This window comes from Mobula hypostoma, chromosome 11 (assembly GCF_963921235.1).
Source record: "Mobula hypostoma chromosome 11, sMobHyp1.1, whole genome shotgun sequence".
NCBI classification, from domain to species: domain Eukaryota; kingdom Metazoa; phylum Chordata; class Chondrichthyes; order Myliobatiformes; family Myliobatidae; genus Mobula; species Mobula hypostoma.
This window is the reverse complement of record NC_086107.1, coordinates 60371961-60388115: the sequence shown is the minus strand read 5'-3', so window position 1 is coordinate 60388115 and position 16155 is coordinate 60371961. Positions and strand designations below refer to the sequence as shown.

Genomic DNA, 16155 nt, shown 5'->3' with positions numbered 1-16155 from the left:
TCTGCTTCCTTGAAACTACCTTACCCTCCCCCTATCTTCATATCATCTTCAAATTTTGCAGTAAAGCCATCAATTCCATCATCCAAATCACTGACATATAATGTAAAACGAATTGGTCCCAACACCTGTGGAACACTACTAGTCACTGGCAGCCAATCAGAAAAGGCTCGCTTTAATCTCACTCATTGCCTCCTGCCAATCAACCACTGTTTTAGCCATGCTAGAATCTTTCCTGTAATACCATGGGCTCGTAGCTTGTTAAGCAGCCTCATGTCAAAGGCCTGAAAATCCAAGTACACAATATCAACTGATTCTCCTTCGTCTATCCTGCTTGTTATTATTGCAAAGAATTCCAACAGATTTTTCAGGCAAGATTTTCCCTGGAGGAAACCATGTTGACAATGGCCTACTTTATCATGTGCCTGAGACCTCATCTTTAATAATTGACTCCAACATCTTCCCAACCACTAAGGTCAGACTAACTGGCCTATAGTTTCCTTTCTTCTACCTCTCCCCCTTCTTGAAGAATGGAATGACATTTGCAGTCTTCTAGTCTTCCAGAACCACTTCAGAATCTAGTGACTCTTCAAAGATCATTACTAATGCCTCCACAATCTCTTCAGCCACCTCTCTCAGAACCCTGGGGTGTACACCATCCGGTCCAGGTAACTTATCTACCTTCAGACCTTTCAATTTTCCAAAACCTTCTCTCCAGTTATGGTAACTTCACCCACTAAGTGAGCCCTGACACTTGGAACTTCCACCATACTGCTTCCACAGTGGGATTGTAGGATATATCAATGCAACAAGAAAATAAATGCTGCAACAAAATTAAACTCTGTCAATATGATAAGCCAAACCAATGGGCGGCTATCTTAAGAGATTTAGCAAGACTTTAATTTAGAATGATAATAAAGGGCATGGACTTCAGAATAAATTCATGGAAAACTTCAACTCCATTTGGATGGAGGAACTGAGTTAACCTCACCAGTTTCTGCACTTTAAAAAAGGTATCCACACATAACTTTGTGTTCAGCTGGGATTCACACGCCTTTGCTAGATAAAAATGTGTCCACTTTTTACTAACTTCAGCAACTATGTGACTATTCACAAAATGTTACATTATGCCCAGAAGGCATACTGGTTTTCTTTGTCATTAGTCGCCGTTGTAATAGGGAGGCAATTAGTAATTGGATTTATGATACAATAATTTTTCGAACTTTTACAATTGTTTTGCCCAATGTGAATTGATGCAGAGACAGCCAATGGTGAATATTTTCAACCTATTCTGGGGTTGGATGATAACGAATAAAACTGACTCTTGGACATGAAGCAGATTACGTGATCTGAAATTTCCAAGCACGATTTAATACATTGCCCAAATTATCCCAGATCCAGTACAAGAAACAGTTCCCTGACCATTTCTTCAAACTATTTCGCACCCATCCGGCGCCGGAACGGCAATAGAAAGAGCGGCACGGATGCGCACGTCGCTCGCTTTAGTTTTACGGTGCGAGGATGAGCCTTGAAAATCTGATTTAAAGAGGAGCGAATGCCTGCCCCCTACCTGATATTGTCTCAGGCGTTCATTTGCTCGCCCGTGAGGCGCGCGTTCCGCTAGCAGCCCCCCGCACTCGCATGCGTTCTGTCGTGGGGAGGCGAGAGCGCGCTCCGACCGGACTCATCGACCCCCTCACCATTCTACCCGCAGCCACCTCATCCCTAACAACCTCTCTGCGCGCACACGGCGCACCAGAACCTACCCACCCACTTCGCTTGCGTTTGCGCGCCTCCGCCTTCAACAGCAGCGCTCTACGCGCGCGCTCCCGGCTACTCGTGTGTGTGTGTGTGCGGACGTCGCAAGCAGCCATAGTAATCCTGTGTGTGTGTGTGTATGTTTGAGAGAGGGAGGGATATACAACATATGATTCTTGCTGGAGAGGTGGGGTGAGACTCGGCAAAGGAGCGAGGTGAGGTAAGGAGGCAACTAGCGCGCCGCAGTGGTTCAGAACATCATCGGGTCTTAATGAAATTAGGGTCAAGGGAGCGGGCTTTTTCGTTGTCGTTCTTGCACCTTGCACTCACCTAGCGGTTTTATGAATCCAGTTACATTTGCAAAGAAAGAAAGGAAGTGAAGAGCGGCAGAATTGGAACGGCGAGGCTTTATGGATTTAAGTAATCAGTAACTTAACTCTTCGTGTTAGACCTGGTGTTGCAATGCGGAGTGTACCTACCGTAAACGTGCACTTTCTTCGCATGTTTTCTGTGTAGCGTTTCATCCAACAGAATACACATCGCCACTTCCCATCGGCTCACTCCTAGAAAGGGATTTTTTGGGTTGCAAATTTGCAAAACTGAAGGGAGAGCGAGTGAGTGTGTCGGTGTACGTTATTCCATAGCGAACGTGTCAATCTGTTGAAGCCCCGTTTTCTCCCTTGTAGTCTGCAGCCGTTGAATTTTTTCAAGTCATACAAACCGAGTTGGTAATGAATGACTGGAGCATTGCAATGGCTGCCCTAAACTGTACTGAAGGGGGAAAAACACAGGGGGGAAAGTGCGCCTGGTTTATGTTAAGAGCACGGCTGTTTAAGAGATTACGCCGCATAAAGCATTACGGCTCTTCTTAATTTCGATTTAGATTTCAGTTTGGCAGGCATCTTTTTAGATCCGCCTTCCTCTCTCCTCCCCATCCTCAAATGAGTGTCTATTAACATTAGGAGCCACGTTTATACAGTCCTGTGGCTTTGGTGGATAAAGGGAATGTGCGTATGGAATTGAAAGGGAGTAGGGGGCGTTTGTGAAAGTTCCTGTTGTAGGTTGTAATTCCACTTTTGATGGTTGAAAATGTCCTATTTTTGCAATTATAATAGGAATCCAATGATGATGAAATAAAATAGGATCGTGAAAAAACACTTTTTCTTGCAGATCTTTAAATTTTGTTCAACTCAGTATATGAAACAGTAAGTTCAGTGAAGACTTTCAAATGAAAGGTATAAACTGGGGGATGTCTCCTTTGTGCTTGGAACTTGTGTGATGGGGTGCTCTAGACACGTTGAATAGCATAGCTTTAGTGAGGAGCTAAAATAAATATTGTGGGAGAGGTTTGTATCTTAAAGGCTTTAAATCAATGGTTAAGGTGATATCCAGGATGTATGATTAAGACATGTTTCTGAATCATATGACAGATGGGAAATTTCTAATAATTAAATTAGAAGATTATATTAAAAGTAAATGTTAGTAAAATCAATTATGAAACTTCTTGACTGATGCAAAAACCCTTTTGTGGTTTGGCCTATGCCATATCCTAACTCGAGCTCCACCAATGTGATTGACTCTTAATTGCATACTCAGTTAACATCTGTACTAATTTAATTTTTACTCCACTGATGACCATTTACATGTTGTAAGCATTATGAGCAAGAGCATTATTTAATGATCATTGCTAATTGCCCCTGAGAATGTGGTGGTGCTTTGCTTTCATCCTTACGAATGTCCTCCAAGTGCCGTTCAGTAGAGTTCCATTGTTTCAAACAGTGGTTCCCAAAGTGGCGATATCATCCCCCCAGGGATGTTGGGAATTTGTAAGGGGAGGGTGATAAAGATAAGGGGGGCAGCTGAGGGATTCCAGGCTTAGTTGAATTACTGATCCTAAGCATTTGATCGTCAGTGCCTTGTAATTGATTACAATGATTGCATAATCACCTCATCGCTTGCTAACCCACTGTCCTGTTAGACTTTGCTTTTCAGCAACTATAACATGCTTTGAGCAATATGACACTTCTGTGTAAGGCACATCATGAGAAGTCTGGACTGAAGAAATAATGTTATTTCTGGGCACAGTGTACACATTACTGCTGTTCACTACTGTATTAGCTAGTACAATTCCCACAGTGATGCAATTCCTGTGAATTAGACTGTGGCGTTCAATAGGGTAAAGTTCAGAATCTGCCCTTTGGAATGGTCTTAACCGCGTTTGAAGGCTCCTCTAACATTTGAAGAGAATACACTCTGATAAAGCAAGCCAAGAACTTGGTTTATTTTTGGTCACCATGAAAATTTTCAAAACTGGAAAACACTTCAAGGCATGTTTCTTAGTACTTCACAACAAAACAGTGATGGCTTGCATGCTTCATACATTTCATTGTTAAATCTGGAAAACCCCATTAAATTGGAAAGGAACTGATTCTGCCAGGAGTATGGAAGTTCTGAAAGACAACTCTGTAGGAAGACAAATAGATGACATGTTTGGCAATGTGGATGACACATCGTGCAACATACTTAGGACAACAGAATTTGCTCAGCAGTTGGATGAGTAATTTTTGATGGGCAATGAATCTTTGCTTCTTGGTTATGTTCGCTTCATAAAACATGAAAGCACAGTTCATGAGTTGTTATTTGCAAGGAGACTAGAAACAGATACGGGTGGGGGTGGTCAGTATATTGGACTGTTGAGCAATTTTTTTTTTAAAGAGGAGATTCACCTCACCAACATTCTTGCTTGTTTAGCAGATGGGGCACCATCGATGACCGGACATCACGGTGGGGATATTACTTTCTTGAAAAAAGCAGTACCTAACATATTTACCATTCATTGTGTAATTCACAGACAGCATCTTGTCACAAAAAAACCAAATGATCGGCTGCACAAATCACTTAATGTCATTATCACAATGGTGAATAAAACAAGTCTCATGCTCTCAGTTTTTGACTGTTTCAAGAGATTTGTATTGAGAATGATGCACAGTTTGAATACTTGCTATTGCACACAGAAATCATATGGCTCTCAAAAGGAAACTGACTGAGATGATTTTATTCTCTTTTTGAAACCGTGATAAGATTCTTTGAAGACTTGAATGCTTAATTCAATAATCAACTCAAGAATATTAGATATTTGCCAAAACCTAATGAAATTGAAATTTTAATTCAAAAAAGGAAAATTAAAAAATTTATTACTTGTATGTATAATTTGATTCAAGAACAGACAATTAAACAAGGAACCCATAAGTCAAAGCAAAAATGGGAAACAGATCTGAATATTATTATTGATGAAACAAATTGGTCAAGACTTTGTCTTGACAGTATGACAAATACAATAAATGTTCGACTTAGATTAGTACAATATAATTTTTTACACCAATTATATATTACACCGCAAAAAATAAATAGATTAAATTCAAATCTATCTGATAAATGTTTTCGGTGTAATCAAGAAATTGGTACTTTTTTACATTCTACTTGGTCTTGTTTTAAAATTCAACCCTTTTGGATAAATTTAAGAATCTTATTGGAACAAATTACTGCAACTCAACTTCCACATAACCCTGTATTATTTTTATTAGGTGATATTGAAGGGATAAAACCGAAACTTAAATTGAATAAATATCAGAAAGAATTTATAAAAATTGCATTGGCAGTAGCTAAGAAGACTAGAGCAGTTACTTGGAAATCTGATTCATATTTAAGTATGGATCGTTGGAATAATGAAATGGCTAGTTCTATTCCACTCGAAAAAATTACTTATAATTTAAGAGATAAATATGTAACATTTTTGAATATTTGGCGCCCTTATTTACAAAAGACAGGATGGCATATTTAAGTGCTCCGATAAAGACTTTGGTCACTTGGGGAAAGTAACGAATAATTATACCAAATTTATTTTGAATCCCATGGAACATGTGGAAACCTTCCAATACCCAGGCGGTTCTTTTCTTTTTTTTTTCTTTTTCTTTTTCTTTCTTTTAGGTAGGACTATATATGGGGGGGGAGTGTTAAGGGGAGAGGGGAGGGTAGATTCTATTTTTTCATGTATTCTTTTTGAAAATTCAATAAAAATTATATTACAAAAAAAGAATATTAGGTATGATATTAATTATTTGTCAGAATTATTCACAAAGTTTAATGAAGTGAATCTTCATTGCAAAGAAATTATGTGAATCTTACCAAAGTCAAATCAGTCATCTCCACATTTCTGTCCAAGATAGCCCTATTTAAGAGCAACATTGCCATCATAATCTTTTCCAATTTCCGAGTCTCCCTGAGTTGGAAGGGAAAGAATTAATGCCAAAGTTCAAAGTAAATTTATTATCAAACTACACGTACATCACCATATACAACCCTGAGCAACACACATCAATGTTGCTGGTGAACGCAGCAGGCCAGGCAGCATCTCTAGAAAGAGGTACAGTCGACGTTTCCGGCCGAGACCCTTCGTCAGGACTAACGGAAGGAAGAGCTAGTAAGAGATTTGAAATATGAGATTTGAGATTTCATACAACCCTGAGATTGAGTTTCTTTCAGGCAGGCTCAGTAAGTCATTTAACCATAATAGGATCAATGAAAGACTGCACTGAGTGGACAACCAATGTGCAAAACTCAACAAACTGCAAATACAAAAAGAAAGAAGTAATAATAAATAAATAAGCAATATGTATCAAAGCCATGAATGAAGAGTCCTTGAAAGTGAGACCATAGCTTGTGCAAACATTTCAATGATGGGGAAAGTGTGGTTGAGTGATACTGTCCCCTCTGGTTAAAGGAGTAATTGAAGAGTAATAACGTTCCTGAACCTGGTGGTGTGCGTCCTGTGGCTCTTGTACCACCTTGCTCATGTCAGCAGCATGACCTGGGTGGTGGAGCGAGAGGGCTGCTGCTGATGATGGATAATGCTTTCCCATGACAGTGCTCCATGTGGAAGTGCTCAATGATGTGGAGGGCTTTACCCGTGATGGACTGGGCTGTACCTACTATTTTTTGTAGGATTTTCTATTTAAGGGCATTGGTGTTTCCATGCCAGGCTGTGATTAAATAAAGAAATGATTTTATTTGTAAGTTTAATTAGATTTGAATATTTTTGCAATTATTTGTTGCTGCTTTAAATTTGCAGTTCCTATTTTATTTCACTGTGCATCGCAAATCAAATTCTTAATAGTTTTTATGTAATGGCCAGTGAGGGAGAGGTGGGCACTGGGGATGTGGACTGAGAGCCAAGAGGGCAGTAATCCCTTTTTCTCCTCTCTGGTAGGGTTGTGAGGTTGACAGTGCTGTCAAATCTTGTTGGATTGTTGTGGTGCATCTTGTAGCTGGTTTAAACTGGTGGTATGTCAGTGATAGATGGAGTGAATGTTTACTGCAGTGGATAGAGTAAAATATAGCAGCTGCACTCAATACTCAACTTTTCAGGAACAGCTTCTTCCTCCCTGCCAGATGATTTCTGAATGGACATTGAAGCCAGTAACACTACCTGACTGGTTTTTTATTTCTGTTTTTGCACTACTTATTTAACTATTTAATAGGTACATACTTACTGTAATTCACATTTTTTCACATTATGTGTTGCATTCTACTGCTGCCACAAAGACAACAACTTTCATGACATACGCCAGCCTGATTCTGATTTGTCCTGGGTGGTGGTGAGTAGTCTGACTATTGCTGGAACTGCACTCTTCAAGATAAGTGGAGATTGGTCAAGTATTATTGGTTAAATAGATGGTGAAATACTGTTTGGAAACATGGAGTCGTGTCACTTGCTGTAGGATATCTGGAGTTGTGCTGCTTGTGTAGTCACAGGGGCAGAAACTCAGTTGCATAATATTTTATTTCTGAATTATGCAACTGAAAATCAATTTCACTCTTCCATTGTGAAGCCCGAAAATAACCATTTTCAGAGTTGCTTTGCGTCCCTTTGAAAATTCAGTGGGCCATTTTCCAACCTGAGTCACGATTTCCAAGTCACAGATGTACCAGATGATGTCAATGCCTGTGAAATGCCAGGACAACCTGGTGTTAACCAGTGCTGGTCTGAGAGCTTAATCAGCTAGATAAATTGCTTACTTCATTCTGTGAGTCGTAGGGGAAAAAAGAACAATGAACTGACCCCCAAATCCCACAGTCTACTGCCCCCTCACTACTTTAAAAATGCTAGTTCTGATTTTAGTTTATTTTTCCCCCCTCGGCCCTTGCGGTATCGTCATTTCTAATTGATTTCCATTTGAATGTGGTCTGTTTTCCCAGTTCGGACATTTGTAAATAAAGTTCTGTAATGTCAACATATAAGTGGCATTTAGACTGGCACGCGAACAGGCAGAGAACTGAGGTATATTGACCAAGTACAGGTAGATGAGATGAGTTTAAATTGACAGCATAGTTGGCACTGAGATCGTAAGCTGAAGGGGTGTTTCTGTGCCAAACTGTTCTGCTCCATGTTCAATGATGTGCAGTACATTAATTGCACTGCTTTAAATAGATGTTGAAAAATGCTGTAACTGCAATTCTGCCGTTATATGGAGCTGATGTTTATAATTTAAAAAGAAAGTAAAACATGAAACCACGTAAAAATGTCATTCTTTTATCCAATAAAGGATAAGGCCAATATTAACAAATATCAGGAGTCTTTCCAGTTTTTCTCAGCTGCTTGATGGTAGTTTTATACATCATGATATAACTAGTCCAAGTGCCATAATTAAATAAAGAAAGCTCGCATTTTACTTTTTGAAATGATTTGATTTTGAGTGTGACATTGAATTCACTCTTCATCATGACATTATATCCTTTATTGCTTCTGACAAAGGGGAGAGAGTGTTAACTGCCAAGAAGGAATTTTTACAAATTCATAATCTAATCTAAGGGTTCAAAATCCATATTAAGCCATGAGGGCAAAGTTTCAAGTATTTTAGAGTTGCTAGGGAACCCATCTAAAGTTCGAGCTCTAGTTACTGATTTTGTGGTAGTTATTACTACTTTGTTTTCTCTCCTCCTTTCTGAAGGCACTGATCATCTTATGGGATCTACACAACTAAACTGGTTTTATGCTCTGCATTCTCTCCATTCACATGAACGCCCCTCAGCAGAATCCATGTCAGTTCTCCACCTTACCTGAGGCAGCTCATGATCTACTTTGTCTGAAATCAACACCAATGAAGAATGAAGCCAAGCATTTTGGTCATTATAGCTTGGTCCTCAGATTACTTACCATGTGTACTTGTGCATTTGACCATTTAGACTTTAAAGCTTATTTCTGATTGCTGAGAAATTATTGATACGTTTCAGCACCTTGAGGTGCCTGCAGCAGGTAATGCAAGTCTCCGAATTATGTAAAAGTGCAGGGATCAGCACTACTTGATATACCATGAGTCCCGATTTTCCAGTGGCCTTTTCCTGAGTTGACCAAGACTGTGCATTGAAGGTTATGACACAATTCACCAAAGTCTGCTTTCTTCAAGAGGTGACTCCTGAGGTATGGGACTAGGTCTCTGCTTTCTAAAGCCTTGCTTAGAACCTTTAATACCTTTTAATATAGGTGGATCAAGTGGTGCTGATTGCTCGAGGATCTTTGCTTGACTGATGTCATGTGCATACACCAACCTGGTGCATGCGTCTAGTGAACAAGCAGGTGATACTTGAGAGGTCAGTCTCTGAGCATGTGACAATGCAAGTATTGCCTACAGACTGCTAATATTTCAGTGACCTTTATTCTGGAGTGTAGTTGCTGCAGGCTGAGGGGTTCCTCCTTAGTCCTGGTTCCGTTCTTGCAGAAGTGTGTAGGTGAGGTGCCAGACTGGGGTGGGAAAGATCTAGAGAAGTGTAAAATCAATGATGCAGTGTTCAACATAAGTCATCACGGAGTTTAGCCCTGAAGTAGACCCATCATTTTGTATCAGGGCTTTCATGCTGTTACGGAACAAGCATAAAATGAAAATGAATTCCTGTGGGTAGTGGAATTTGAGAAGGGTGTTCCACAATTCCTCCTGCTTGATGGAATCGAAAGTTTTGCTGAGATTTAAACAAAAAGACCGTCTATAATGGATGAAATATTTTTCTCGGTGTTTCACATGTTGAAGATTCTGTCCACTAGACCTCCTAGATGGGCAGAATCTACACCATGTTTCAGGAAGCAGTTCTTCAGCCACTAGGAAGAAGCTGTTGAGAAGAGCCCAGGTGATGATTTTTTTCTTGTGGTAGGTGGAGCAGGGAAGGCATGCACAGCTGCTTCCTTTCTTAGGTGTTCCTACTATTGTGTTCTGAGGTCCCTCTTCTTCTTCTTGAACGTGGACAGTGAGATTGTGCATTTGTGACTGATGCTCTTCACCCATGCCAACATTCCCTCATTGAGACTCCAAAGCAATTGATAAGCTTGCTGAATAGACAGTGCCATTCACGTACTTGTACACCCTTTGCCAGGCTTTGACGCTGAAAGAGACAGAGGAATAATACATGGGGAAGTCCTAAAAGCCTCCTTGAAGAGGTGCAATGGCTTAATTGACTCTCGAAAATGTTTGGGCCTTAACCACACAAAGTGAAAGGTGGAGCATTCAGGATGGTGCAGAGAACCTTAATCCTTGTTTCTAAAGTACACAGAAATCCCACACAAGCAGCAGAAGAATACACCATCTCTCCATCCACTTGCACCATCAGCTGTATCCTGTTCCATCCCTGAAGGAGCTTGTTGTTCCCACTTTGCCTTCATTTTCATTCATTATGTGCTGTGTCATGTGACGTGGGCAATCATGTTCTTGGCCATGATTGTTCTGGGCCAATTTTTCTACAGAAGTGCCTTCTTCTGGGCAGTGTCTTTACAGGATAGATGACCCCAGCCATTATTGATACGCTACAGAAATTACCTGCCTGGTGTCAGCGGTGGCATAACCAGCACCTGCGATAAGCACCAGCTGCTCCTCTGACCATCCACCACCTGTTTCCATGGCTTTACATGACCCTGATCAGGGGACTAAACAGATACTACACCTTGCCCGAGTGTGACCTTCAGGCAAGGAGGAAGGAGTGCCTTCCATCTCCTTTGGTAGAGACGTATCTCTACTCTGCCACCTATTGCCTAAATTTAGCTACCTCAAAATCCAAAACCACGGAGTGGAAGTTTCTATCCCAGGGACAGATTGGGAAATGAAGATGATTTGTTATATTGCTAGTATGTTACTGAAATGGTCTGTTTACCTTATTCTTGTGTGCGGCTTTTAGATTTCAGTTAGTTCTATGGCAACCAGCATTGGAGATGAAGGGCCTTGGCCTGAAATGCTGCTTGTTTATTTCCATGGATGCTGCCTGACCTGCTGAGTCCCTCCAGTTTTTATTTCTATTTTTGCACTACTTACTTAATTTAACTGTATAACTATACTTTTTTTCTATTATTATGTATTGCATTGAACTGGTGCTGCCAAGATGACAAATTTCATGATATCTGCCGGTGATATTAAACCTGATTCTGATTCACTTTGTGTGTGTTGCTCGGCAATGAAAAATGCAAGCTTTGTCAAATGTGGCAATCAGTTCCGTGTTATCACTTGATAATCTACATTTAATTACCGTATGATATGGATTTTATGAATGAGGCAGTGTAATCGGTTTCAGTGTGAGTTCAATGTGTTGTTATCACTGCAATGATATCAGATTCAAATGTGCTTGAATCAGAATCTTCATATTGCCGGGTAATCATTTTATAAACTGGCCTTTGATTCATCACAGTACACTTTGTACTGATAAAATTTCCCTTTGTTCAGCTACTTGAAACATTCAATTTTCACCTAAAGTTTTAAAATCCATGGAAATTCTCTGCCATGAATCACACATATAATTAAACATTCCTGTATTGTGTAGGTTCAGTGAGAGGTGACTCTAGAAGCGGTGGAGATTTGTTTTACTGTTCTGCATAGAATAAATGGAGCAATTGAATTTGATCTCAGCCTTAAAGTATTAAGGTCATAGATGTAACGCTTAGATGCTTGGTAATGTTGTTAGCATGGAGAAACATCTTGGAGAACACATGAACAAGATTTGCACAAAACACAACTGTGTATTCGTTGTTGATGTTTTGGTGGCATTAAGCTTCTCTTCATAGTTAAAGATGATAAATGCAGAATTGAATAAACATTGATCAGAAGAGAATTTTTATGTGTGTTACCTGAATTTACAGCATCTGCAGGTTTCCTGATGTCTAGCTTTCCCTATTTTGCATTATTTTTTGCTAGAGGAAGATGTTCCACAACTGAGCAAAATTGCAGTCAGAAACGGGTTTGAATGGGGGAAAAGATCACTGTGTATAGTCTGCATGTAGTACTTTGAGCTCTGTTTACATTTACATAGATCCATTGCTCAGATCCATTTGGTGTGCTTGCAGTGACCAGGGTATCTGGCACTGAGTCTGGTGCTGTGGCTCAGAGGAGAAGAGAGGTGAAGAGCGGTGATAGGAGATTCCACAGTCAGAACAAAGGTGAGATCCTGCAGTCCCGATAGAGGCACCCGAGAGGTATGTTGCCTCCCATGTACCAGGATCAGGGGTGTCTCTGATCAATTCCACAGCATTTTGGAGGGTGAGCAGCCAGAGGTCTTGGCACCAATGACATAGGTAGGAAAGGTGAGGAGGTCCTGAAGAGAGATTTTAGGGTGCTAGGTAGAGAATGGAAAAACATAACCACCAGGGTAGTAATCTCTAGATTGCTGCCCTTGCCATGCACCAGTGAGGGTAAGAATAGGGTAACTTGGCAGGTGAATGCGTGGCTGAGGAATTAGTGCAGGGGACAGGAGTTCAGATTTATGGAACATTGTGGATCTCTTCTGGGGAAGTTGTGACCTGTACAAGAGGGACAGGTTACTCCTGAACCCGTGGGGGATCAATATCCTTTTGGGAAGGTTTGCCAGAGTTGTTCCGGAGGGTTTAACATAATTTGGTAGGGGTTGGGAGTGATAGTGCTGAGGATGAGGTAGTTGATTTACAAATAGAGGCAATGTGTAAAGAGACTGCTAGCAAGGAGAGGCTGATGATGGGGTGAAATTGCAGCCAACAGGATAAGTTGCAATGTAAAAGGTGGACAAAATTGAAACGGGTGAGTACAAGACACAAGGTGTTACATTTGAATGCACACTGTATGTGGAATGAGTGAATTAACTTGTAGCACACTTACAAATTAGTAATGTATGATATTGTAGGGATCACTGAATCGTGACTTAAAGAAGATTATAGCTGGAAGCTTATTGTTCAATGATACATTTTATATCAAAAGGGCAGGCAGAGAGGGTGCCATGACTCTTGGTATAAAATGAAATCAAATCTTTAGAATGAGGTGATGTTGGATCGGAAGGTGTTGAATTGTGGGTGGAGCTAATGAACTGCAAGGGTAAAAACTCCCTAATAAGAGTTATATAATGATCCCCAAATAGTAGTAAAGATGTAGTCTACAAATTACTTCAGGAAATAGAAAATACATGTCAAAAAGGTAATAATATGATAGTTCTGGGGGATATCAATATGCAGGTCGATCGGGAAAATCATATTGCTGGATCTCAAGAGAGTTGAATTTCTAGAATGCCTATAAGATGACTTTTTAGAGCAGTTAACTGTTGAGCCCACTAGGGGATTCGCTATACTGGATTGGGTGTTTTGCAACGAACTGGAATTGACTAAGGATCTTAAGGTAAAGGAACCCTTTGGGGAAAGTGATCATAATATGATAGTATTCACCCTGCAATTTGAGAAGGAGAAACTAAAGTTAGATGTATCAATATTACAATGGAGTAAAGAGAATTACAGAGGCATGAGAGAGGAGCTGGCCAAAATTGATTGGAAAGGAACACTAGCAGGGATGACAGCAGAGCAGCAATGGCTGGTATTTTAGGGAGCAATTCAGAAGGCACAGGATATGTAAACATCCCAAAGAGGAAGAAGTATTCTGAAGGCAGTGTGACTTTAAACGTGGCTGACAAGGAAAGTCAAAGACAACATAAAAGCCAAAGAGAGAGCATATAATGTCGCAAAAAATTAGTGGGAAGTTAATGGATTGGGAAGCTTTAAAAAAAACACAACAGGCGACTGAAAAAGTCATAAAGAAGGTAAAGATGGAATACAAAGGTAAGCTAGCCAATAATATCGAAGAGGATATCAAAGGTTTTTTCAGAAATATAATGTATAAAAGAGAGGCAAGAGTAGATAATAGACTGCTGGAAAATTATTCTGGAGAGGTAGTAACAGGGGACAAGGAAATGGCAAACAAGCTGAATAAGTATTTGGCATCACTCTTCACCGTGCAAGACACTTTTAGTCTGCCAGAAATTCGAGAGTGTCGGGGGACAGAAGTGTGTGAAGTTGGCACGACTAGGGAGACTGAAAGGTCCGAAGGTAGATAAGTCACCTGTATACACACCAGGGTACTGAAGGAACTGGCTGAAGAGATCGTAGAGGCATTACCAGTGATCTTTCAAGAATCAGTTGATTTTGGAATGGAACTGGAGAAATGGAAAATTGCAAATGTCACTCCACTCTTCAAGGAGGAAGAAAGGCCAGTTAGTCTGACCTCAGTGGTTGGGAAGTTGTTGGGGTCGATTATTAAGGTTGAAGTCTCAGTGTACTTGGAGGCACCTGAAAAAAAAGACCAGTCAGCGTGATTACTCTAAGGGAAAATATTGCCTGACACATGGAATACTGTGTTCATTTCTGGTCACCTCACTACAGGAAGGATGTGGATACTATAGAGAGGGTGCAAAGGAGACTTGTAAGTATGTTGCCTGGATTGGAGAGTGTGCCTTATGAGAATAGCTTGAGTGAATGGCCTTTTCTCCTGGGAGCGATGGAGGATGAGAGGTAACCTGAGAGAGGTGTATAAGATGATGAGAAGCATTGAGCATGTGATTAGTCAGAGGCTTTTTCCCAGGGCTGAAATGGCTAACATGAGGGGGCATAGTGCTTGGAAGTAGGTACAGGGGGAATGTCAGAGGTAGATTTTCACACACAGAGTGGTGGGTGCATGGAATGTTCTGCTAGTTTCAGCAGTAGAGGTGGATACAATAGGGTCTTTAAAGAGACTTTTAGATGGGTACATGAAGCTTGGCAAAATAGAGGGCTACGTGGTAGGGAAATTCTCGACAGTTTCTAGAGTAAGTTAGATGGTTGACACAACATTGTGGACCAAATGGCCTGTAATGTGCTGTAGATTTCTATGTTCGAATTCTATTGGAATTCTTTGAGGAAATAACAAGCAGAATGGATAAAGGAGAGTTGGTGGATATGTACTTGGATTTTCAGAAGGCTTTTTGTCTAGGTGCCACACATGAGGCTGCTTAACAAGTTAAGAGCCCATGGAATTGCTGGAAAGATACTAGCATGGATAAAGCAGTGGCTGATTGGCAGGAAGCAAAGAGTGGGAATAAACGAAGCCTTTTCTGGTTGGTTGCCAGTGACTAGTGGTGTTCCTCAGGGGTTTGTGTTGGGGCCGATTCTTTTTACGTTGTATGTCGATGATTTGGATGGTGGAATCAATGTCTTTGTTGCAAAATTTGCAGATGATAAGAAGATAGGTGGGAGGGGCAGGTAGTTTGGAGGAAGTAGAGAGGCTACATAAGGACGATAAGAGACTGGGCAAAGAAGAAGCAGGTGGAATACTGTGTTGGGAAGTGTATGATCATGCACCTTGGTAGAAAAAATAAAAGCAAAGACTATTTGCAAGATATTTAAGCTAAAGTTCAGAAAGTGAAAGCAATGGATTTAAAAGATGGAGGCAATTGTAGGTGCTGTGAAGCAATGGGAACCCACCTGCTCAGTCCATGACCACAGTAACAATTTTTGAGTTTAACCAAGGTCTTCATGAAGTCAGTACAGAGTTTTCTCCCCCAAGGAAAGCAGGTGCATCTCTTGCTTTGTCATCATGGCAAGCTAACAGTTAAAACTGGGGTAAGACCAGAGGTGTCATGAAAGAGTGTTTCTTCTGAAATATTCTATACTGCTTTGTTACCGGAATAAACTGGTGCTAAATTGGTAGCTTGGGATTGAGTGAGCACACCAATTTGGCAAAAGTGAGAAAATCTGCAGACGCTAGAAATCCAAAATGCTGGTGGAACTCAGCAGGGGGTCTCGGCCTGAAATGTCGGCGTTTTATTTGCTTCCATAGGTACTTCCTGACCTGCTAAGTTCCTCCAGCATTTTGTGCGTGATACCAATTTGGATGCAGCTTACGATTCATATATTCGTGGCAAATGAAAAGCTAGGTTCAAATTAGAGCTTTGTTTGCATTTTTGTGCATAGTGTTTACTCTTGGAACAGATCTTGTAGTAATTAGTAGTGAAAAATAACCCAGGAAAGATGGGTTATCATCAGAGGAGTCAATTAAGAATTATAACCTTTTCGGTGTAAGGTTAGAATCTGAGCCAAATCTGAAT

General features: G+C 40.5%; 1 protein-coding gene across 2 annotated transcripts in view; it reads left to right on the top strand.

Annotated features, from left to right (window-relative positions):
• Positions 1-1838: 1838 nt before the first annotated feature.
• slc25a22a (solute carrier family 25 member 22a) overlaps positions 1839-16155 on the top strand; it is a 169752-nt gene continuing 155435 nt past the window's right edge. The window contains exon 1 of one of the 2 annotated variants that reach the window (XM_063062156.1): positions 1839-1975. The gene's annotated coding sequence lies outside the window, so the exon portion shown is untranslated. The remainder of the gene's footprint in view (positions 1976-16155) is intronic. The other variant, XM_063062157.1, reaches the window with a different exon arrangement.